Source organism: Pipistrellus kuhlii, unplaced genomic scaffold (genome assembly GCF_014108245.1).
Source record: "Pipistrellus kuhlii isolate mPipKuh1 unplaced genomic scaffold, mPipKuh1.p scaffold_m20_p_7, whole genome shotgun sequence".
Lineage (NCBI taxonomy): Eukaryota > Metazoa > Chordata > Mammalia > Chiroptera > Vespertilionidae > Pipistrellus > Pipistrellus kuhlii.
The window spans coordinates 51,607,659-51,631,551 of record NW_023425573.1 but is presented as its reverse complement, the minus strand read 5'-3'; the positions used below and the strand labels follow the sequence as shown (position 1 = coordinate 51,631,551).

The 23,893-nt window shown below is 36.9% G+C and overlaps 1 protein-coding gene across 3 annotated transcripts in view; it reads left to right on the top strand.

Annotated features, from left to right (window-relative positions):
• The window catches only part of KCNJ3 (potassium inwardly rectifying channel subfamily J member 3), a 127,179-nt gene that overhangs the window by 91,384 nt on the left and 11,902 nt on the right, over positions 1-23,893 (top strand). The window lies entirely within an intron of this gene.

Here is a 23,893-nt window from a genome sequence, read left to right as displayed (position 1 = left end):
AACCTGTCCCCTCATCCTTCCCTGGTCACTTTACTGTGTAACAAAACTAGCACTTCATTGATACCTGTTATGCGCCAGGCACTGTCCTGTTCGTGACACTTATCACTGAATAGCATGGTTTGGTCCCATCTCTCATGGAGCTTACATTCTAGTCATAATCAATTTATAAAAAACACAGTACTTTGGCAGATGTTAAGTGCTAAGAATTTATAAAAGTAGAGCACAGTGGGATCAAGTTGGGAGAGGATTATAGTTTTAAATAGAGTGTTAGTACAGATAAATGAGAAAGTGACATTTGTGGCAAGTGTTGAAAGAAGTTGGAGGATTGGATTAGCAGTGAATATATCTGGACTCTACAATAAGAACTTTATTTGCATTGCCCTTGAAATAAAAAAATAAAAAAGCCAAGAGACTATGTCCCTATTCATTCGTGTATGTTTGTCTGGTCTTCAGTAAGTTATTGTGATCTAGAAGTTAGCTTCTCCTGTCCCTTAGTTCTGGAAAGTTTCCCATCAATATCTTGGAATACAGCTTAGTTTGTTCTAATTTCCTCTACAGGAATACTTGGAATTCCACTAAAATTCAAACAAAATGAGGGCCAGAGTCAGCTTCTTTCAGTTTATGAATTCTATACAAATATGGACATGAGTTTAGAGGCCAGAGGTTTTGGGTTTAAGCAAACGTGACTGGGGGAGGGGAGGGAGGGTGTTTGCTGAATGAAGAAATGGGAATAGATGTATAGATTTGCCCTCCATTCTCTTTCCCCTACATGTATTGTGTGTGTGTGTGTGTGTGTGTGTGTGTGTCTTTTGTGTGTGTTTTTTGTTTTTTGTAAATTTTCAGAACACCTTTTATGTTTTTCCTCTATATTACTAATTTTCAGTTAATTCTGCTTTTTACTGACTTCAAGCATGGACTTTTATTAAGCGTCAACATTTGGAAATCTTTGCATCTATCACTTATTTCTTCCAACGTCTTTGTAATAACTTGTTCATTCTAGCTTGTCTTTTCCTTATAGTTCATTTTCTTGTTTTGTAGAGCATGTCATTCTTTGATGTCACCAAATAATTATTTTCAAAAAAATATTTTGAATCCTGCTGTGCCTTTTAATAGTGCATTTATAGGAAATGTTGCCTTGTTATGTACATTATGTTTTAAGTAAAAGATATGAAAGCCTAATTGGCAGATGGCTGTGGAAAGTATTATCTTGGTAGTATTATTCCTCTCAGGAGTAAACTCCCATGACCTTCCTGTCCTCAAGAGCCTCCTGCCTGTCAGGCTCCCCTCCTGGCTTGGAGGAGGGGCCCGGCAGGTGTTGTAGATCTTACCAGTAGACATTCTTACTTTTTTAAAAGCCTCAGATATAGAAGATAGGATGTGTGGTACTAAGCCTTTGTCTATAACCCAATGCATGAGTTTAAATTCCACTTTTCCCCACTCATGTCAATTGCATGCCACAGGGCAAGTCATTTATCTTAATCCAGTTACTTGGGCTTCAATGTTCAGATCTGTAAAGTGGAAATAAATATCGTGTATGTATTTTTAATATCTTAAAGAAGGTTGGCAAATAGTAAGAAATATGTTTTAGCAAATCTACTCTTCATTTTATTTACTATTATTTATAGATCCCATAGTTCTTATTAACTTTATACTGGTCTCTGCCTTAACTTGGTTCTGCTATCTCACATATAGTTTGGGTTATTATTGCCAGTTTGGGGCGTTGTGTATCTTCATAGTGTTTTAAGCCAATGGAGAGCTTCAGCAAAGGACTAAGAAAATTTCAATTGTCCCTCACCAGTTTTGCTCAGTGGATAGAGCATCATCTCACATACTAACAGGTCCTGGGTTTGATTCTAGTCAAGGGCACAAATGTCAGTTGCAGGCTCAAGCCTCAGTCTTAACAGGGCGTGTGAAGGAGGTAATCAATCAGTGTGTCTCTCTGACATTGATGTTCCTCTCTGTCTCTTCCCATTGCCTTCCAGTTTCTCTCTCTCTCTCTCTCTCCCTCTCAAAAAAAAAAAAAAAATCAATGGGAAAATGTCCTCAGGTGAGGTTTAACAAAAAACAAAATAAAACAAAACAATGAACAAACAAAAATAGAAAATCTCAATTGCATGTCTGAATCATGAATTTATCTTCCATCCCTGAATTAAGTTAGTATCTAATCATAACTTTCCAAACCTAGGACTTAAATTCTGGCTACTAGCATAATACTTCTACATAGAGATATGCTAACTTTCCCCCCTCTGTCTTGGATTTAAAATAACATGAAAAAAAGTTAATTAGAACTTCTTGTTGACAAGATGCATATAGAAATAAAGACATCTTCTGGTATGAAAATGAAATATAGTCTAGATTAAACTGAATTTTATCTAAAGTGTATTGCAAAAAGAATAAATAATGCTAATTAGGTGGTAGGTGAATAACAATGATGCCCTTGCTGCAGAAAATTATGCGGTTTTCAGTATTATTTTTTAAGTGATAGAAAAATAAAAAAGCATAAGAAAGGTTATAAAATCTAAAAGTTGTGATAGTATCTTGCTCTTTAAATACATTGTTTATTAAGGTATTCAAACTTATTCTGCAAAACAAAAACACCCTTTTATATTTCTAAGAAATATAACTAAGATTTTTCTCAAGATGTTTTATTTTTTGGGTATCGGTTTTATTTTTAAAATAGTAAAAATAATGCCTACTTCAAAGGGTAGTTTTTCAGACACTGTGAAGTAATGTATGAAAAATAGCACGGCGCAGTGTGAGCATGAAAGTGAAGGTTTGTAAGCATTTAACCCCGGGGAAAGGTATGTGGCCTACCTCTAAGGAAATACTGAGAAGGGTTTTAACAAAACTGAAAAGTGCCAGTTTTTGCTAAGAATCTAACGGCATAAATATATTGTAGAGCTGTTTCAGATACTATGTTACTTGCTTTTCTTGTCAGTCACAAAAACTTTTCCTCTATTGTCTCTATCTGCAAAAATTCTCTATTGCTCAATTGTCTGGCAGATTTTTCCACATTGTTTTAATGTGGAGAAGTGTTCAAGTGAGTAAGAATAAAGGATACCGCATTTTCTATCATATTCTCATGATAAATTTTCTGCTAAATTTCTCATCATGATAATAGCTCAGATTGACTCCACCTCCTGTGACAAGTAAATGTCAAGTACCATGCCAGGTGCCACTGATATAGCACCCAACCCTCTGAAGTAGGTGTTACCACATTTTATTGATTAATAACCCATGTCAGAGGGAGTGAAGGAGTTCATCCAAGTTCAAACTAATGATATTGAGGTTGAAGGATGGGTCAGTTTGGCTCAAAGCCATGCTCCCAACTTGAAGAATGCTTGCCAATGTTTGAGATGTTCCTCATCATTTTGAATACTAGATTTAATAATCTGTAACTATGAAATATTTACACATTTTCCATTTTCATTACACCATTTGTGTTTTTCTATATTTTAATATAGAACATGAAGATAAAAAATATAATTTAAAATTGTCTTAAAAGTTGACAAAAAGCAAGTGTAATTTTAAGGAAACAAATAGACAGATCAAGATGTACTCAACTCTAACTAGGGTTTTTAATATTTTGAAGGACTAAAATGGAATCCTGAGGGAAAAAAAAATGCTTTTCTTAAAAAGTCCTTTCAGTAATTGGAATAATAGTATGTGTGTAATGGAAAATTCCCAATCTATAGATATATGTACCAAGATGTGGATTTAATAACCGGTGAAACTTTTTTTTATTTTCCTCTATAATATTTTTTCTTTATTGATTAAGTTAGTACATATGTGTCCTTATCCCACATTGCCGCTCCACCCCCCAACTTATGCCCTCACCCCCCTGGTGTCTGTGTCCATTGGTTAGGCTTACATGCATGCATACAAGTCCTTTGGTTGATCTTTCCCCCTTACCTCCACCTCCCCTACCTTCCTTCTGAGGTTTGATGGTCTGACTGATGTTTCTCTGAATCTGGATTTGTTTTTGTTCATTATGTTGTTTATTATATTCCACAAATAAATGAGATCATGTGATATTTATCTTTCTCTGACTGGCTTATTTCGCTTAGCACAATGCTCTCCAGTTCCAGCCATGCTGTTGCAAATGGTAAAATTTTTTTTCTTTTTTACAGCAGCACAGAATTTCCATTGTGTAGATATAACACAGTTTTCTAATCTATTCATCTGCTGATGGGCACTTAGGCTGTTTCCAAATCTTAGCTATGGTAAATTGTGCTGCTATGAACATAGGGGTGCATCTATTCTTTTTTATTGATATTTCTAGCTTCTTAGGATATATTCCTAGAAGTGGGATAACTGGGCCAAATGGAAGTTTAGTTTTTAGTTTGTTGTTTTTTTTTTCTAATATATTTTATTGATTTTTTACAGAGAGGAAGAGAGAGGGATAGAGAGTTAGAAACATTGATGAGAGAGAAACATTGATCAGCTGCCTCCTGCACATCCCCTACTGAGTATGTGCCCGCAACCAAGGTACATGACCTTGACGAAATTGAACCTGGGACCCTTCAGTACACAGGCCGACACTCTATTCACCGAGCCAAACCAATTTCGGCTCAGTTTTAGTTTTTTGAGGAAACTGCTGTTCTCCACTGTGGTTGCACCAGTCTGCATTTCCACAAGCAGTGCACAAGGGTTCCTTTTTCTACACATCCTCGACAGCACTGTCATTTGTTGATTTGTTGCTGATAGCCATTCTGACAGGTGTGAGATGGTACTGCATTGTTGTTTTGATTTGCATCTTTGAGCATGTGTTCATATATCTCTTGGCCTTCCTTATGTCTTCTTTCAAAAAGTATTTATTTATGTCCATTTTTGATTGGGTTGTTTATGTTCCTTTTGTTAAGTTGTATGAGTTCCCTGTAAATGGTGAAAATTAAATCTTTATAGGTGATAACATTGGCAAATATATTCTCCGATACAGTGGGCTTTCTTATTGTTTTGTTGATGGTTTCCTTTGTTGTACAGAAGCTTTTTATTTTGATGTAGTCCTATTTGTTTATTTTACTTTTATTTTATTTTATTTTATTTATTTATTTATTTATTTATTTTTTAAATATATTTTATTGATTGTTTTTACAGAGAGGAAGAGAGAGTGATAGAGAGCTAGAAACATCGATGAGAGAGAAACATCGACCAGCTGCCTCCTGCACACCCCCTATCGGGGATGTGCCCGCAACCAACGTACATGCCCTTGACCGGAATCGAACCCGGGACCCTTCAGTCCGCAGACCGATGCTCTATCCACTGAGCCAAACCGGTTTCGGCTGTTTATTTTACTTTTAGTTCCATTGCCTTAAGAGCTGTATCGGTGAAGATATTGCTTTGGCATATGTCTGAGATTTTACTGCCTATGGATTCCTCTAATATTTTTATGGTTTCCTATCTTACATTTAAGTCCTTTATCCATTTTCAGTTTATTTTTATGTATGGTGTAAGTTGGTGGTCTAGTTTCTTTCTTTCTTTCTTTCTTTCTTTCTTTCTTTCTTTCTTTCTTTCTTTCTTTCTTTCTTTTCTTTTCTTTCTTTCTTCCTTCCTTCCTTCCTTCCTTCCTTCCTTCCTTCCTTCCTTCCTTCCTTCCTTCTTCCTTCCTTCCTTCTTCTTCTTCTTCTTCTTCTTCTTCTTCTTCTTCTTCTTCTTCTTCTTCTTCTTCTTCTTCTTCTTCACAGGTTTTGCATATATCTATCCAATTTTCCCAACACTATTTATTGAAGAGACTGTCTTGACTCTATTGTATGCTCTTGCCTCCTTTGTCAAATATTAATTGGGGATAGTGGTTTGGATAAATTTCTGGGTTTTCTATTCTATTCCATTGATCTATATGTCTGTTCTTGTGCCAGTATCAGGCAGTTTTGAGAACAGTGGCTTTGTAATACAGCTTGATATATGGTATTGAGATCCCACCTACTTTATTCTTCTTTCTCAGGATTGCTGTGGCTATTTGGGTCTTTTTTATTTCAGATGAATTTTTGGATAGTTCATTCTAGGTCTGTGAAATATGCCATTGGTATTTTAATGGGGAGTGCATGGAATCTATAGATTGCTTTGGGTAGTATGGACATTTTAATTATGTTGATTCTCCCAATCCATAAACATGGTATAATCTTCCATTTTTTAGAGGAAATAATTTAGATACAGCAAGGAGTGATTACTCAAGTTCTTCATTGGTCTGAAAGAGGGGTGTATAGTACAATACTATGTTCTACAGCAGTTCTGTAAATTGTTGCTCACTCCAAGTATAACCTACATCAGTCAGGGGACACAGGTGAACAGTGCCTCCACTGTGGCCTCCAGGCCAGCTGGTAGATCTCAGGTTCCCAAATTCTAGTTTAGCCTGTGTATTCAGAGGGAATGCCTGAGAGCAGTCAGTCTGACTTACTGCTATTTGTCTACACACTTGCAAAGTGGAACTCATCATCCTATAGAGTGACCCAATGACAGAGATGGGAATGGAAATAAGGAAGACATAGGCATTTTGTCTTTGTCTTTATGTCTTTGTCTATGCCTGCTCTCAGGCATTTTGTTTGGGAGCTGCAGGAGCTGAGGCCACCCCCTAAAGTTTCTCATTGACTTCTAGATAAAGTTATTGAGACTGGTGATAAAGTCATGGTCTCTACCATTTTGTGTGGAATGACAGATTTAGGAGTAATTTAAATTTAAGTAGCTTGCTGCTCTTTGGTAATGTGTACTGCATGTAGTTCTCCATAGTGTCTTTGAAAGACAAAGGATCATTGATTTCTTGTTCTCTGCTGTACCTCCTTGGTTTTAAGGTGTTCCCTTGCTAGATGTTTTATTGTTACTTTCCCTGTACTCCCACAAAATCAGTATATCCAATTCCAGTAGCTGTAATTTCATGAGTACCACACAAAGAGTACCTACCTGCCAAGCTGCCAGAAGCTGATGTTAGAGGGAAAAATATAAGCTTCATGGCCAAAATGGAATGGTCGAAATCATGAGGTTTCAAAAGAGGTCTAACTAACTCCTCAACTCTGTGATACTGGCCATCAACTCTGTGATCCTCGTCAGAGGAGATAGACAAAAACAAGATCAACTATTTTGGGAAACAGCTATTGGTAGTGATCAAACTACATTTACTAAGGTGTGTAGGTGAGGGAAAGGTAAGAAAAGTTGAATCAGAAATCTTTTTTCACATATTTTTAAAGATCAGGTTACTTAATATACCAATACTTCAGGATGAAAAGAGGCATGAACTGTCCATTGAATACCTTGACTGTTGGCCAAAGTCTGGTAGCCTTTGTGACAAAAAGTGCATGATTGCCAGAGGGTAAATGAGTGCATTGTCAGCCAAGGGGTAGGCTGTTCAGATTGGTCTAGCAATAGCTTCAGGCTTACCCAGTCAGTCATTAACAAAACTAGATAAAAGCAGCGCTAGAGACTGCAGGTAGCCCTGTCCAGGGTTGTACACCACAGAGCAGAGGAGGTCAGCAAGAAGAAAACCTGCAACTCCTGTTAAATCACTTAGTTCTTTCTCCTGATCTCACGAGTCAGATAAGTGAGAGGTATTTCCCCAATACCTCTGAGGGATGAAAACTTCGTTTCAAGACAGCATGCCAGGAAGAAGAGGGAATGATCTCACCTGCAGCAGTGTTGTGCAATGACTAGGCTAGAGAGTTAGCTAATTACCTAAGATAATCAGGTTAATTACTGAATTGAGAGGCAAAATAAATTGTTTACAAAAGCATTCATCAGAAACACTCATACAAAGCTGGGACTAAGTGATGCTGGATCGACAAAGAGTACTAGGGTGATTTTTTGTTTGTTTGTTTGTTTTATTTTGTTTTGTTTTGTTTTTACCTCAGAAAGCAATTTTTACCCCGGGAAGCCTTGAGATTTTTCTTTCATTCACTGGTTTTCCATTAGAATCGGATGGGTCAATTGTGTATGCTTCTTCATGAACTTTAAACTGAACCCCAAAGTCATTTTGACAATGAACTCATATACAGCAATAACTTATTTTGTAGTGTCTTATCCATAATATTTTACGTCTAATACACAAAGAGCCAGCATTGCACACCTAGTTTATACAAGTTTTTATACCTTTGTATGAATCTTTATAAATAAATAATATTACCTATTTCACATAATGCATATGGAATTCTACATCACTAAAAATATGGGTGTATCTAGATATATGCACATACATGCTTACACACACTGATTTTACTTATATTTTTCAAAAATTTACTTCAGTACCACATACATAGAGTATTTATATGTTCAGGCACTAAATATGATTTTAAAGATGATTAAGACTTGTTTTTTACATTAAGGTCAGGGTATAAAAAAACAGGCAAGAGAGGGTCTCATTAAAAAAAACATATTCTACTAGGTAAGATATTATAAGGGGCAATTATTAAAGCAATGTATGAAATTAATACTATCATAAGAATAGACATGACAAACAAAATATATCCAGAGACATGGAAGCAGCAACAGACTAGGCCAGAGGATGAGGGGGGAGGAGGGAGAGATTAACCAAACAACTTATCCTATATAATAAAAGGCTAATATGCAAATCAACCAAATGGTGGACTGGGTCAATATGATGTGCACTGACCACCAGAGGGCAGACTCTCAATGCAGGAGCTGCCCCCTGGTGGCTAGTGCTCTCCCACAGTGGGAGCACTGCTCAGCCAGAAGCTAGGACACCTTTGGAGGGCTCCAGGACTCTGAGAGGACACGGGCTGGGCGGAGGGACCCCCCCCCCCCCAAATGCATGAATTTCGTGCACCAGGGCTCAAAATATATGCATAACCTATGAACATAGATAATAGTGTGGTAAAGGTCTAGGAAGGAGGTGGAGGAGGGGGTTAATGGGTGGGGGCTAAAGGGGACATTTGCAGTACTTTCAACAATAAGATAACCTAAATAAGAACAATCTATTCCACTCCCACTGATCAGTGACAGTGCATTGTCCCTATAATACTATGTTCCAAAGAAGGGTTTACATGCCCCAGATAAATATGCACCACTTGTAGCTTTTTAAAATGTATATATTAATCAACTGGGTATGCTTTCTACATATTTGCCACTTACTGAGCAATTTCTACATGTCCCTTTAAACAGTGTCATCACTTCTACTTTTATCATATTCTTTCCTACTCTATCATTAGTCCTTCAAAACTCCTTTCCAGATTATGGTCTAAGACACATTTTTTTTAAAAGAAATCACTTTCTTTTTTTTTTACCTATATCTAGGTAAAAAGATTTCTCCTATTCTTTACTTGTGTGATTTTTGATAGAAAAGGACACAGCTCCATTCCCAGGCACAGAGGTAGTGCTATGAATGGTCAGCAAAGCTTTCGAATACATAGTGCCTCCTAAAAGGGATAGACGTATTAGTTGCATAAGACACAGTGTTGTTTTAGAATTTAAAAATAAGATACGTTAAGGGAGAAAATCTTTCAGTATATTAAGTTGACAAAATTACTTCTGCCCCCTTTTCAATCCTTTTCTTTTATAATTATCTCAGTAGAGATGCTCAAGGAAAATTTAATAATTGGTGACATATTATTTGCATTATTGTGCAAGTTGGCCACCAAGGAACACCTTAAGATCTTTCTTATATCCTAAGAATAAGGCAACAAATTGTGAGACTGTTAACTTAACAAAACACTTTTAGAGCCAGAGAGCAGTCCTGGAAAAGATCACAGCCATAAATAGGTAAGACAGTTAAAGCAGGCACCGTGACTTACACAGAAGCAAAGCTTGGCTATTTATGGCTTGTAGGATGTGGAGGAATAGTTGCTGCTGCCCCTGAGTTAAGCAGATATGAAAGTATGAATTGCATAATTTGTTTGACTTCTATTCAATATAAATATTCCCTCTAAGCCATATTTCTATGTAAATATTTTTTCTGTGTTTTTTTGCTTCTCAGCTCCTTCACTATATGTTTTGAATTTAACTCAGTCCTAAAAAGGTGAACATACATGCTTATTAACTCTACTGTAGAGAAAACACAGGGGTTTAAAAATTCTTGACAGTTAATTCTGTCCCTAAAAATACATGTATATTTTCCCATTGATTTTTTTGGACAGAGTGAAAGAGAAAGGGAAAGACAGAGAGAGAAACATCAACGTGAGAAAAACACATTGATTGGTTGCCTCCTGCATGCGCCATGACCCAGGCACGGGCCAGGAGCCTGCACCTGTGGTAATCTTGACCAGAATTGACCCCGGAACCCTTCAGTCCCCAGGCCGATGCTCTAGCCACTGTGCCAAACTGGCTGGGGCCCAAGTGCTATATTAATACTTGCTAATCGCAAGCAACGTTTAGTAGATTTTATTCAGTCCTTTATCTTACCCCTTTTTAAAACAAACTCTGCATTAGAAATATTGATTGTAAAATCAGCTTTCAACAGTGTCCTTCTTTGCAATTTATTTATAGTTTATTACACAGGCACACATTCACCAGAGAGAATCAAATGCTGGTCGATGGAAAGTGTATGAGTCACCCCAGCATTGACCTCCTGTGCGCTGATGCATCAGCTTATGCATGGAGAGCTCAGACATTTGAACTAGGGAGAGATCCCCGTCTTGTCTTCCTTACACCTTGTATCTCCTTCTTTCAGCTACAAGGGCCAGGGGAGCAGACTCCCCGACTCAATTCTTAGTGTTCATTGCCTCATGCCCTGTGGTTGCTGCTACTTGTGATATTTGCAGTCACCTCAGGGCCTTTGCACTTGACTGTCCTGTTTCTGAAACCCTATTCTGTCAGATATTTTCAGTGTCCTTTGCTCACTTTATTTACACATTTGCCCATCATGGATTTGTTTATTGACACCCACTATGTGAATGCATGCCCCATCACACTGCTTTATTGTTCTTCAGAAAGTTTATCACTGCCAATAATGTTATTCAATTCGCTGTTTATTTATTTTTTAATCTTTCCATAAAATATACATTTCATGAGAGTGCTTCTTTGCTAGGCATGTGGTAGATTCTCAATATTATTTATAATTGAAATAATCGTAAATAATTAAAAGAATTCTTTATGAGAAATTCTGAGTACTTTTTCATGTAAAGAATTAGTTAACATAATCAAACAAAACATTTTCTTAGAAAAGTAGCTCCAGCGAGTAAAAACTGTGACACATAATACTGTGTGAAAGGGAATGCTGATTGTTGGGTATTAAAGTTTTAAAAAATTCTTACATTAAAAATAGTTATCATACTACAGTAGGGTGATCAGTGATTTAAAAAAATAAATCATAGTTTGTTTTTGGTTTGATTTTGCTTTGTTCTCTGGCAAATCCGGTGTACCTGAGGCATTGGTCTGACATCATAGTCACAGCAGTCCTCAGCTGAAAAAGTGATGATGCGAGGAAACAAGAACATACCACAAGCATTTAGTGCGCGCATTACATTCAACATACCATCTTTTCCTCCCCTTGATCATAAGAGCCTATAATACGTTCGGTTTTCTTCCATTTAATTTCACATTCCTATTTCATCCTAATAATACCTGCAATCTGCAACCGTGATCACGATACACAGTCTCACCTCACTTTATCTCATCACAATGTTGGATGAACACTTCTGATTTAAATGTGAATCATTCTGTCTTAACAGTGCTGATGTGAGCCGTAGATGTCTGATCAAAATGGTGCACCGGGAATACTTAGTAATTATTGGTTTCATTGCGGCCTCTCTGAGAGCTGCCGTTAGGGCTGTGCCAGAAATACGAACCCTAGAGATCGAGCCTGGCCAAGCTTTCATGGTGACTGCTGTTCACCTATTAGATACGTCATAAAAATCAAATTAACGTCTCTCCGAGGGGTGATCAAACTGTCGGAAAATCTCATAGAACATTAGGATCATGGAATTTAAAGGAGCGCTCTATTAGATTATCTAATCAACCTCCTACCCCTATCTTTCTCATGAGGGACTCTTGTCTTAATGCCATTTTTTATTATTTTTACCACGTCTATTTGGAATGACTGTGTCCATAAGACTTCTATACTCCCCCTGGGAGAACTTACCCCTGCTCTAATGGATGTCATTGTTGGAAAGTGCTTTTTAATTGCTAGACCTTTTCCCCTTTAATTTTATGCTTTCCTCTTATTTTAATCTTTGTTTTACAGTCCACTTGTTTCTATACATTATATACAGCCCATATCACATATAAATTTTACATTGATACAATTGAGATTCAAGATGTGGGTAGCAAGATTATTTAGATGTTTTGATTTAAAAGGACAACCCAAGGTATATAATTGATTTTTATTATATATATATATAATAAAAATCAATTATATATATATATATACATAATTGATTTTTTACAGAGAGGAAGTGAGAGGGGGATAGAAAGTTAGAAACATTGATTCAGCTGCCTCCTGCACACTCCTTACTGGGGATGTGCCCATAGCCAAGGTACATGCCCTTGACCAGAATCAAACCTGAGACCCTACAGTCCACAGGCCAACACTCCATCCACTGAGCCAAACTGGTTAGGGCAACAAGATTATTTAGAAAGGTAAAATCTTGGACAAACAAGTCATACTTATTAATCAACTAAGAGATTTCCTTATTTCATGTCAGACAATGAGATAATCAGTTTTGTATAATTATTCCCCTCTCATGTTCTAACGGAAATACCTGTGCAGAATTTCTATTAAAATATTGATCTAGACTTGATCATTTGGGATGTTTGTACCCCCCTTAGTAGGGCGTGTGATGTTAGAATATTCCTTTGTTTTATGCTATGGACTGATTTATGCCCCTCCCCCTACATTCATATGTTGAAGTCCAAAAGCTTAATGTGATTATCTGTAGATAGGGTCTTCAGGAGGTAATTAGGTTAAATGATGTCATAAGGGTGGGGCCCTAGACTAAAAGGATTGCTGGCCCTCAAAGGAAACGCAGGAGAGGCCTCTCTGCAGGCCAGGAAGAACGTGCTCTTTAGGAACTGAATTGGCTAATCTAGGACTTCCAGCCTCCAGAATTGAGAGAAAATAAATTTCTGTTGTTTAAGCACCTAAGTCTGTGGTTTTCCTTATGGCAGTTGGAACAGACTAAGATAAGAAATATAATGTGCTTTTATGATACCGTGTATAACTTTGGATTCCTTTAAGTTATGGGGGAACAACATATCCTTTATCTCAGAAATCTCTCATGGGAATGTAAACCGCTACAATCTCTATGGAAAACAGTATGGTGCCTCCTCAAAAAATTAAAAATAGAGTTTATATGTGATCCAGTAGTCCCTCCGCTGAGTATCCACCTAAAAAGTTTGAAAACATTTATTTGTAAAGATAGCCCCCATTGCTCATCGCAGCATTATTCATGGTGGCCAAGACCTTGGAGACATCTAATGTGTCCTTCAATAGAAGACTGGATTAAGAAGATATGGTACATATCTTATACAATAAAGAGCTAATATGCTAATGGCATCACACCATCACACTGATGACTGATCAGCAGGCTGCTGCTTGCAGGGCAGGTGCACATGGCTGGGCGGGGCTGTTTGCTAGGGCAGGTGCACATGGGCGGGTAGGGATTTGATGCTGCATCCTTCCAGACAAAGTCACAGCAGCTGCCTGAGGTTCAGGCAAGCCACCGATGGTGACTGCCACTGCCCAGGGCCAGGCTGAGGCTCAGGCAGCCATGCGGTTGGCAGTGACAGCAGCAGAGGCGTGATGGGGCCATCGCCTTCCCTTGATTGCAGAGAAAGGCCAGAGGCAGCAGTAGCGAGGGGGTAATGGGGATGGTGCCTTCCCCTGATTTGCTGTGGGAGTGGGCCTAAGCCATCAGTAGGATAACCCCCAAGAGCTCCTGGACTGTAAGAGGGGGCAGGCCAAGCTGAGGGACCCCCCTTCAGTGCACAAATTTCCATGAATCAGGTGTCCGTTATATATACATGGGATATTATTCAGCCATAAGAAAAGATGAAATACTGTCGTTTGCAACAACCTTGATGGACCTTGAGAATATGGCACTAAGTGAAATGAATCAGTCCAAAAAAGCTAAGAACCATATGATTTCACTTATATGTAGGATATAAAACTGAAACTCATAGACACAGATAATAGTACGGTGGTTACCAGAGCCAAGGGGAATAAGATGGGGTAATCAAAGGAAAATAAGGCCAAATATATGGTGAAAAAAGATGATGCTTCTTTTATAATCTTTAAAAAATATATATTTTAGAAGTAATTTTATTGTTGACAATATTACAGATGTCCTCCATTTCCCCCCAAAACCAATATAGTCTTAACCAATGTCACCCCAATAAATATAATAAAAAAAAATCCTCCTGGTCACAGCCAGGTTCTTACATTGTACATATTTCCATTAACAATTCTCTGTATGGTTTTAATATCCATTGATAATTATTGCCTGAATCATATATCTTATTTGGAATTACAAAATGGTGGTAATTTTCTAATTTGATTGTTTCTTTTACAATTTATTATCTGAAATCACAGTGTAAACATAATTTATCTTTAATGATATTTAGTTTCCCTGTGTATTAGTTACCTAGGACTGCTACAACAAATTATCACCCACTGCATGGTTTAAAAACACCCTTGGAAAGTTCTGGAGTCTGGAAGTTCAAGAACAAAGTGCAGCAGGTTTGGTTTCTCCCAAGGTCTCTTTCCTTGATGTGCAAATGGCAGTCCTGTCAGTGTGGCCTTAAATGCTCCTGAATCCCTGGTTTCTCCGTCTCTTTTAAGAATAACAGCCGGAACCGGTTTGGCTCAGTGGATAGAGGGCCGGTGGATAGAGCGCCGGCCTGCGGACTGAAAGGTCCCGGGTTCGATTCCAGTCAAGGGCATGTGCCTTGGTTGGGGGCGTGCAAGAGGCAGCTGATCAATGACTCTCTCTCATTGATGTTTCTAACTCTCTATTTCTCTCCCTTCCTCTCTGTAAAAAATCTATAAAATATATTTTTAAAAAAAGAATAACAGTCATATTGGCTTTGACTTCCACGTTTATGAACTTATTTTATGTTGATTCTCTCTTTAAAAGCCCTGTCTTCAAATACAGTCACATTCTAAGTTACTGGACTTTATGTATTTGATATATAAAATTTGAGATTACAAAATTCAATCTGTAATACCCTGAAATTTAATTTTCTCCCTGTACTACCAATTTTTATAATAAAAGGTCAATACTTTGTCTACCTCCAAATGAACACCACATATTTTGCTCTGACTGGGTATTTTAGTTGGTTGGAGCATCAGTCTATAAGCCAAAGTTGTGGGTTTGATTCCTGGTCAGGACACATACTTAGGTTGTTGATTTAATCCCGTGTAGGGGCACATAAGGGAGGCAATCATCAATGTTTATCTCTCACATCAATGTTTCTCTTTCTCTCCCTTTCTCTTCCTTTTTCTCTCCCTAAAAATCAATAAAAACATATCCTCAGGTGAGAATTTAAAAATATACACAGAGATTTTATTTTTCTCTTTTATTTTGTTTGAACACTTTATATCTATATATCTATATATCTATATATCTATATATCTATATATCTATATATCTATATATCTATATATCTATATATCTATATATCTATATATCTATACATCTAAATATCTAAATATCTATATATCTATATATCTATATATCTATATATCTATATATCTACAATATATCTACATATCTATATATCTATATCTATATCTATATCTACATCTATATCTATATCTATATCTATCTGTTTATGTCTATGTCTGTGTCTATTTCTCTGTCTATTTCTCTGTCTATATCTCTCTTGGGAAATTCCTTTTTAAATGTCATTTGAACTCATGATTTTTATACACAGTGTTTCTATTAATTGTAGTTAATCTTTTGCTGAAGATTTTTTTTTTTAGAGAAAGAAGAAGGGAGAAGGAGAGAAACATTGATGTGAGAGTGAAACATGAATGGGTTGCCTCTTGCATACCCCCTCCTGGGGATTGAGCCAATAATCTGGGCATATGCCCTGACTGGGAATTGAACTGGCAACCTTTTGGTGTATGGGACAATGCCCAACCCACTAAACCACATAGGTCAGGGTGCTGTTATACTTTTTCATACTGAAATTCCTCATCTTTCATCAGTACTAATCCGATCAGCCTGGTTCCTGTGTCCTTTTTACACAAATCCACTAGACTATGACAGTTTTTCAGTATATAATACCATTATATTTATTTTTAATATTTTAGACTTTAACAGATGTTTCTAATAATTCATATTGGAAAATAATATTGGTCAAGCAGTAATAAAAAGTATGGTGTATAAATCATACATATGCAACAGAGTTGACTTTTATCCACATCTGTACATTAATGTAATAATATAAGTAATAATTAAAAAATAAAAAGACAGTGATACCATAAGGAACAGTTAATGTTGACACAGAATTAGAACATAGAAGTGGGAAAAAAGTCAAGGTAAACTAAAAAGGAGTGAAATGCCATAGAAACTACCCATATTCTCACTTCCCATATCTTATCAATGGCCAAAGTCCAACAGTAACACATGGTTTTATTTATTCATTCTTTTTCCCCCCCTAGTCAACAAATATTTTAAAGCATCTAATGTGGTAACCTCATCAATCTCAATGCCTACGTCCTTACTTGTAATCTGCTGTCTGGAATCTCACTGCCTTCATTAGCTCTTGAGTAGATCCATTCATTGTCTAATATTGCCCTTCTCAATCATATAAATTACATGTGTATTACAGACTAATTCATCTATTGCTTCCTGTTGAATAATGTTTCTCCTCTCATCCACAATGTCCAGTATTGATTAGATTTCCTGTTGTGTCAATATTTATACATAATTTTTGTTTTACTTGTGTTGCTTTTTGTGAGGTATTTATTTATAATTTTGTCTTCTGTATATGATTTCTGTGGAATAAGGAGGTTTATGTCATTTATTTTTCTCTTCTGCCATTACCTAATTAAAATGTTTAGCATAAATGATACACTCATATAACTGTTGAATTGCATGAGTGAATTTTTAAGACAGCTACCACCTTCTTGAAGTAAAAGATATTGGTGTGCAGTACTTGGCTTATTTGCTTTGGTTTTTAAAGGGGTGTAAATCTGAGAAAATTCTATTTGGCTTTAAATTATTCTACACTTGATATTACATTACTGTAATATTATTTTATTAAATATTTATTTATCAAAATACTCATGCCAGTCTCCTTAAATATTAACCATCTGCCCTTCTTTCCAACAAAGGTTTGGAAATTTCAAGTCACATTGCATCAAATTTTAGTCCTTGCAGAGTAATTAAAAAGGCAAGTGTTCATTGATGGTCTACCACTGAAACAAAACCAGTGAGTAATTTATAAAAAGCTTAAGATAATAACCAAAGAATTTACATGCATATATGCGTAACCCAAGGACACATACAATAGTGCAGTGAAGGCCTGGGGAGTGGGCAGGTACACAGTGGAGATGGTCAATGGGGGGGGGGGGAAAGGATGACATCTGTAATACTTTAAACAATAAAGATAAATTTAAAAAAATAGAATGAGCTGAGACCGGTTTGACTCAGTGGGTAGAGCATTGGCTTGGGGACTGAAAGGTCCCGGGTTTGATTCCGGTCAAGGGCATATACTTTGGTTGTGGGCATATCCCCAGTAGGGGGTGTTCAAGAGGCAGCTGATCTATGACTCTCTCTCATCGATGTTTTTAATAAAAAAAAATAAAAAATAAGAAAAGAATGAAATCTTGCCATCTGTATAATATAATGGACCTAAAAAGAGTATTGTACTGAGTGAAATAATTCAGACAGAGAAAGACAAATTCCATATTATTTTATGTATAATTAAAGTCTAAAATACAAAATAAATTAACAATCAGAACAGAAACAGACACATAGACACAGAGAATATTTTGATTGGTTGCCAGATGGGAGGGGATTTTGTGGGGATGGGTGAAAAAGGTGAAGGAATTAAGGAGTACAAATTGGTAGTCACAAAATAATCATTGAGATAAAAAGTACAGCATAAGGAATATAATCAATAATGTTGTAATAACTGTATGGTGTCAGATGGGTACTAGGTATCTGAGTGATCACTTTGTAAGTTATGTAAGTGTCAAATCATTCTGTTGTTCAACTAAAACTAATGTGATATTGTACATCAACTATCATTGAAAAATTAAAAATTATTTTAAAAATAAATAAAGTAGAAACATTATTATTAATATCCAATAATAGAGACAAATTTTAGATGGGACAAAGTGGGCTAATTTAAATTAGTTTAAGAAAAGCCATCTAGAAATCCCAAAGGCAATGAGATAAAGCAGAACAGATGAAGATTCCTATAGACCACAGTCACAAACTTGCAAAAGCTGTATTACTTGAAGGTGTGACTAGGGCAATGGGTAATTGTGTCAAGTCATATCATGAAAACTACATGGGATAATCAGAGCATCAAAGGCACTGAGTAAATTTTTGGCTTGGGGTTATGACATGGCTCATGGTTATAAAAATGAGGTGTAAAAAAAAAAGAAGAAGCTTAAGATACAGCTCTTTCTTGCAATTATATTCTTTCTCCTGAGAAAAATGTAAATGCGTTTACAAAATGGGAAAACACTGTGTATTTTTAAATCATATGGAATAGACCATAAGTATAAATTGTCATGTATGGAAACCAAGAAGCCAAATGCAGCCACAAGAAAAGGATGCTGCTATAGCCATATGAAGGGTTGTATAACTAGATGACAGCTTATGTAACAAACACGTTTCTAGTTAACCTTCCAGGGCATGCAGGCCAAAGCAACCACTTAACAATAAGGTCTGCAGAAAAGGGATCTTGTAAAGCACATGTTAACATGACCATGTTCAGAGGCTATACAAGCAAAAAAGTTTAAGAGGAAATAAATCCAAAAGTGACCATTTGCCAGATAATGATACATTTAAAATCCATCAATGCTTATGTATTTCCCTTAAAGTTCAATCTTCTTACCATGGTTCCATGGTTTCCTATGACCTGATCACTGTTTATGTTTTTGGTGTCTCACCCCTCTATTCTTTCTTTGTCCGTAAGTGGTTTTCTTCAATGGATACTTGAGGTGCTTTCTGGCTTCCCCTCTGGTATGCAGATCTCTTGGCCTCAGACAGTCTTCCTCCCAGCCTACTCTTTCTTTATCTGCCTTGGAAAGCTTCGCTTTCCTGGACTTCTAATGACCATGTGAATGCATCAGCTCCGTGTCCCAAAAGACCCTGGAAAAAAATTTATCAAACGTCAATAAAATGTTGTATTTAAAAATATATTCTTTGTTAGACTCATGAGTCCACTGGAATAGAAATGAAACCTGTTAGGCCCACAGATTTATAACCATGAATTTCAGTCAGGGCTGAGAGATGTCATCATGGAGATGGCAAGGAGAACAGCATTTCATATAGGATCTTAGCTCAGGTGAAAGGCTATTCTGTTCTTTCTTTTTTAATATATATTTTATGATTTTGTACAGAAAGGAAGGGAGAGAGATAGAGAGTTAGAAACATCGATGAGAGAGAGTCAGCGATCATCTGCCTCTTGCACACCCCCTACTGGGGATATGCCCGCAACCAAAGTATATGCCCTTGACCAGAATCGAACCCGGGACCTTTCAGTCCCCAAGCCGACGCTCTATCCATTGAGCCAAACCGGTTTCGGCAAGGCTATTCTGTTCTAACGGGAAGCTCAAGGTTAGGTGGAGGAGTGACACCCAAGCTGCATCCTTGGACAGTTAGTTTTCCCTCTGACAAAAGTGGAAAATCTCTTGTTGTTCTCTCTTCTTGTTTATTGTTCCAGATATGTGAGACCTTATATCCTTTCAAAATCAAGAACATCTGTTCTAAATTACTAGATAGATTTAGGGGTAAAATATTTTGTTTAAGTCCTTCAAACTAAAGTCAGTGGGAAAGTAGAATTTACATAACCATTTCATTACAGCAAAAAGTGCTCTAGGCTAGATATGCTTGCATATATAATATATTTTATATAATATTTAGGTCTACATTACTAAACTTAAAAATAACTGTGCAATAGTATGTTTTCATTCTCCCTCATAGTTCTATTACTTGTCTCCTTACCCTAGTTAAGTAGAGGTCAATGTAGTTGGTATAAGGTGACCAGACGTCCTGCTTTTGGCGGGACAGTCCCTAATTTTAACAATTTGTCCCATGTCCCATAGCGTTTTAAAAAGTCCCGATTCCAAAAGCAGGACATCTGGTCACCTTAGCTGGTAGGACCTCAGAATAAGCTGAGGACTGAAATACAGATACTGTTTTTAAATGGCAGTAGGGAAAGAGACAGATAGCTATTCCCTTCACGTTTTCTAACAACCTGAGCTGTTAATTAAAACAAAGGGTAATTAAAAATATAACAAAAATTATACTGAGAATTAAATTAATCTAGGTAACTTAAACAAGATCACAACTCTTCATTTTTAAAGCTGGGATTTTGATTGTTTTCAAATTATGTGGTCAATGAGCCCATGTTCCCATTTCACTTTTCAGGTGTTGACATCATCCATAAACAAAATTGTGTCATAGGTAGAGATAGTTAATGCTGGCACATATACAGAGGTTACTCCTCTGTACCTTAGTTTCCCTCTTCGACACAGTTGGTATTTGAGATGATATTTCCTGAGTCCTCTCTAATTCAAAGTACTCTGAGTTTCTTCAATTGCATTACTCAGGCCATATGGTTATTCATCTTACAATATGCATAGTTCTTTGTCTCATCAAAGTCCTTAATAACATACATTTTCTTTTTCTTATTACTTTCAAAAACATCTTTATTGATTTCAGAGAGGAAGGGAGAGCGATAGAAAGATCAGTGATGAGAGAGAATTAATGGTCGGCTGCCTCCTGCGTGGCCCCTACTGGGGATCGAGTCTGTAACATGGACATGTACCCTGACCATGACCTTCTGCTTCATGGGTCAACACTCAACCACTGACCCACACTGGCCAGGCTATAAAGTACATTTTCTTTGCCTATTTTGCTCAGATATTCCTAGAAAAGAATAGTGAATTATGGCTGCATTCTAACAGATTCCTATTTATTTTAGGAAAGTTAATGGCTTCCATTAAAACTATATTTTAACCTCATCAGATCACTTGAAGATTATTGATCCTATGTGTTCGGAAAGGAGCCTTGGAGAGACAATTATGTTAAGATGCACATCATGGATTTCTTTAATCTGACGAGCTGGCTGAGACCCAGACAGTGTTCTGTCTGACCACGAGTAAAACACAGAAGCTATAATTAATTTCAGATATCGAAATGGAATTTGAGGTGACATTTCAGTCATAACATCTCCTTTGAGCTTAGCAGAATGAAGAGACAGTTTAGCATGAAGTATGGTTCTTTGTTTAATGATTAGATGAAGATGGTTATTTCTTTCATGCTACTGGCTGCTAGGACTTTAAGTTGGCAGGCTCGAGGGTACAAAACTGTCTGACAATTGTAATTCTAAAATTAAGAAAACAAAATGTTATGATTTAATTTACTATTTTAATCTCCCCTCTCTTACAAGAAGTACAAGGAAAAATTTCATGGCATGGCCATTTTCATCATTCTAACAATAAGAAATGGTTGGTTTCCAGTCTTTCTCACCTTCTAAATCCAATCAGTTGTCAAGTCCTGTTAAATTTGACTTTTAAATTATGTTTTTGATACATCTTCACAGACACTTGCTTGAGATTGTCTTTTACCACAGCTTCCCAACTGCTGTACCTGCTTCAGTTTGCCCTGAGAAGTCAAGGTGATTTCTGCAAACACTATCAGACAGTGTCAAGCCTATGATAAAACACATCTCTTACCACCCACTGAGTGGAGTGACACATTTTTTTTCAGGTGATAAGTACAATTTTCCCTCAATGTAGAGTACCAAAGACTCATTGTCTACAATATTTATCTAGTCCCCCAGGAAAGAGAAGAATGGAAATGTGAGGAAGGTCAAGGTAATTGCTAGGTGCTGTGGACTAGCTTTGGGGGGGGGTGGAGATGGGGCACGTGAGATCAGGTTAAGAAACAGTGTTCAGTGGCCAATTTCTATGAATGAGCTATGGACTGGAGGCAAAATGGGAAATGTCTGTAAAAGGTAGACAGAATGTATAATCTTCTTCCAAAGTTAATCAATATCAAGAACCGATGAATTATAAAATAATCTCTCAAGGTCATGGCAATTCTTTTTAACTGTGTCTGCAGTCTAAGTTTTGATTATGTTATTGCACCCAGCAGGAGCAAATCTAGGCAGGAATGAATGCTTCCATCATTTAGAACAGTCTCTTTAAGGGGAAAAACGAATACAACATTATGAAATCAAATTTATTAAAATGGAAAAGATGCCTGCTAGTGAAAGTCCTTGAAGCTTAAGCTTTTTAAGTATCATGTTAAATCTGCCTCTGGCTGATTGAAGTTTTGAATGTTTACTGTCTGTTTCTCTTGAAAAATAGTAAATGTACTTTTCCCTTTTTTTTAATGATAATAGGAACATTTCTTCATTAAGATCCTAGCATATGCTTTTAACTAGTATAGGCTTAAATCTTGTATAATAGTATTTATCATGAGCTATACTTTTCCCACCATTTATTAGATACTAGAGGCCTGGTGCACAAAATTTGTACATGAGGGTAAAGGGGAGGTGTCCCTCAGCCCAGCCTGCAACCTCTCCAATCTGGGACCCCTGAAGGGATGGAAAGTCAGACATCTCTCTCAAAATCCAGGATTGCTGTCTCCCAACCACTCTTCTGCCTGCCTGCCTGATTGCCCCTAGCCGCTTCTGTCTGCCAGCCTAATCACCCCCTAACTGCTCCCTTGTTAGCCTAATTGCCCCTAACTGCCCTCCCCTGCTGGCCTGGTTGCCCCTAACTATCGTCCCCTACAGGCCCGGTCACCTCCAACTGCTCTCCCATGCTGGCCCGGTAACCAGGAACTGCCCTCCCTTGCCAGCCTGGTTGCCCCCAAATGCCCCTCGTCCCCCGTAGGCCTGGTTACTCCCAAATGTCCTCCCCTGCAGGCCTGGTCCTTCCCAACTGCCTTCCCCTGCTGGCCAGATTGCCCACAACTGACCTTTCCTGCCAGCCATTTTGTGGTGGACATCTTGTGTGTTGGAGTGACAGTCAATTTGCATATCACTCTTTTATTAGATAGGATTATATGTATTTAAAGAACTGATATCCATAGAAAGGTTTAGAAAATGATGTATTAATTGAAGGAAGAAGCAGATAAGGTTACTTCATATGCTTTTCCTGGCTTGATAACTCATTTCTTTTTATTATTGAATAATATCCCCTTGTATTGATATATACCAGGTTGTTTATCCATTGACCCATTGAAGGACATTTTGGTTGCTTCCAGTTTTGGAAATTATGTGGAAAGTTGCTATAAACATTTGTGCTTAGATTTTTGTGTGGACATTAAATTTTCCAACAAATTTGGGTAAATTCTAAAGTGTCTAATTGCTGGATTAGATGGTAATAGCATGTTTAGTTTTGTAAGAAGCCACCAAACTGTCTTCCAAAGTGGCTGTATCATTTTGTATTTCCACTAACAATGAATGAGAATTCATGTTGTTGTGCGTCCTCACAAGCATTTGTTGTTTTCGGTGTTTTCATTCTCAGTTCCTTGATGACATATGATATCAAGCATCTTTCTATATGAGCAATTGCAATTTGTATATCTTCTTTGATAAAATGCCTGTTCAGATCTTTTGCCCATTTTTTAGCTACAATTTTATCATGTAAAAAAAGAAGATAGTAACTATTCCACAGGGAGTTTGATAACAAAATAATTCATTTAAATATTGTAGCATAAATTCTAGAATATATGGGCAATAGATACTAGATGATAGTACTGTTATACATTATCTAAATTACTTTATAATTATATATCTGAAACAGAACTTACTTCTC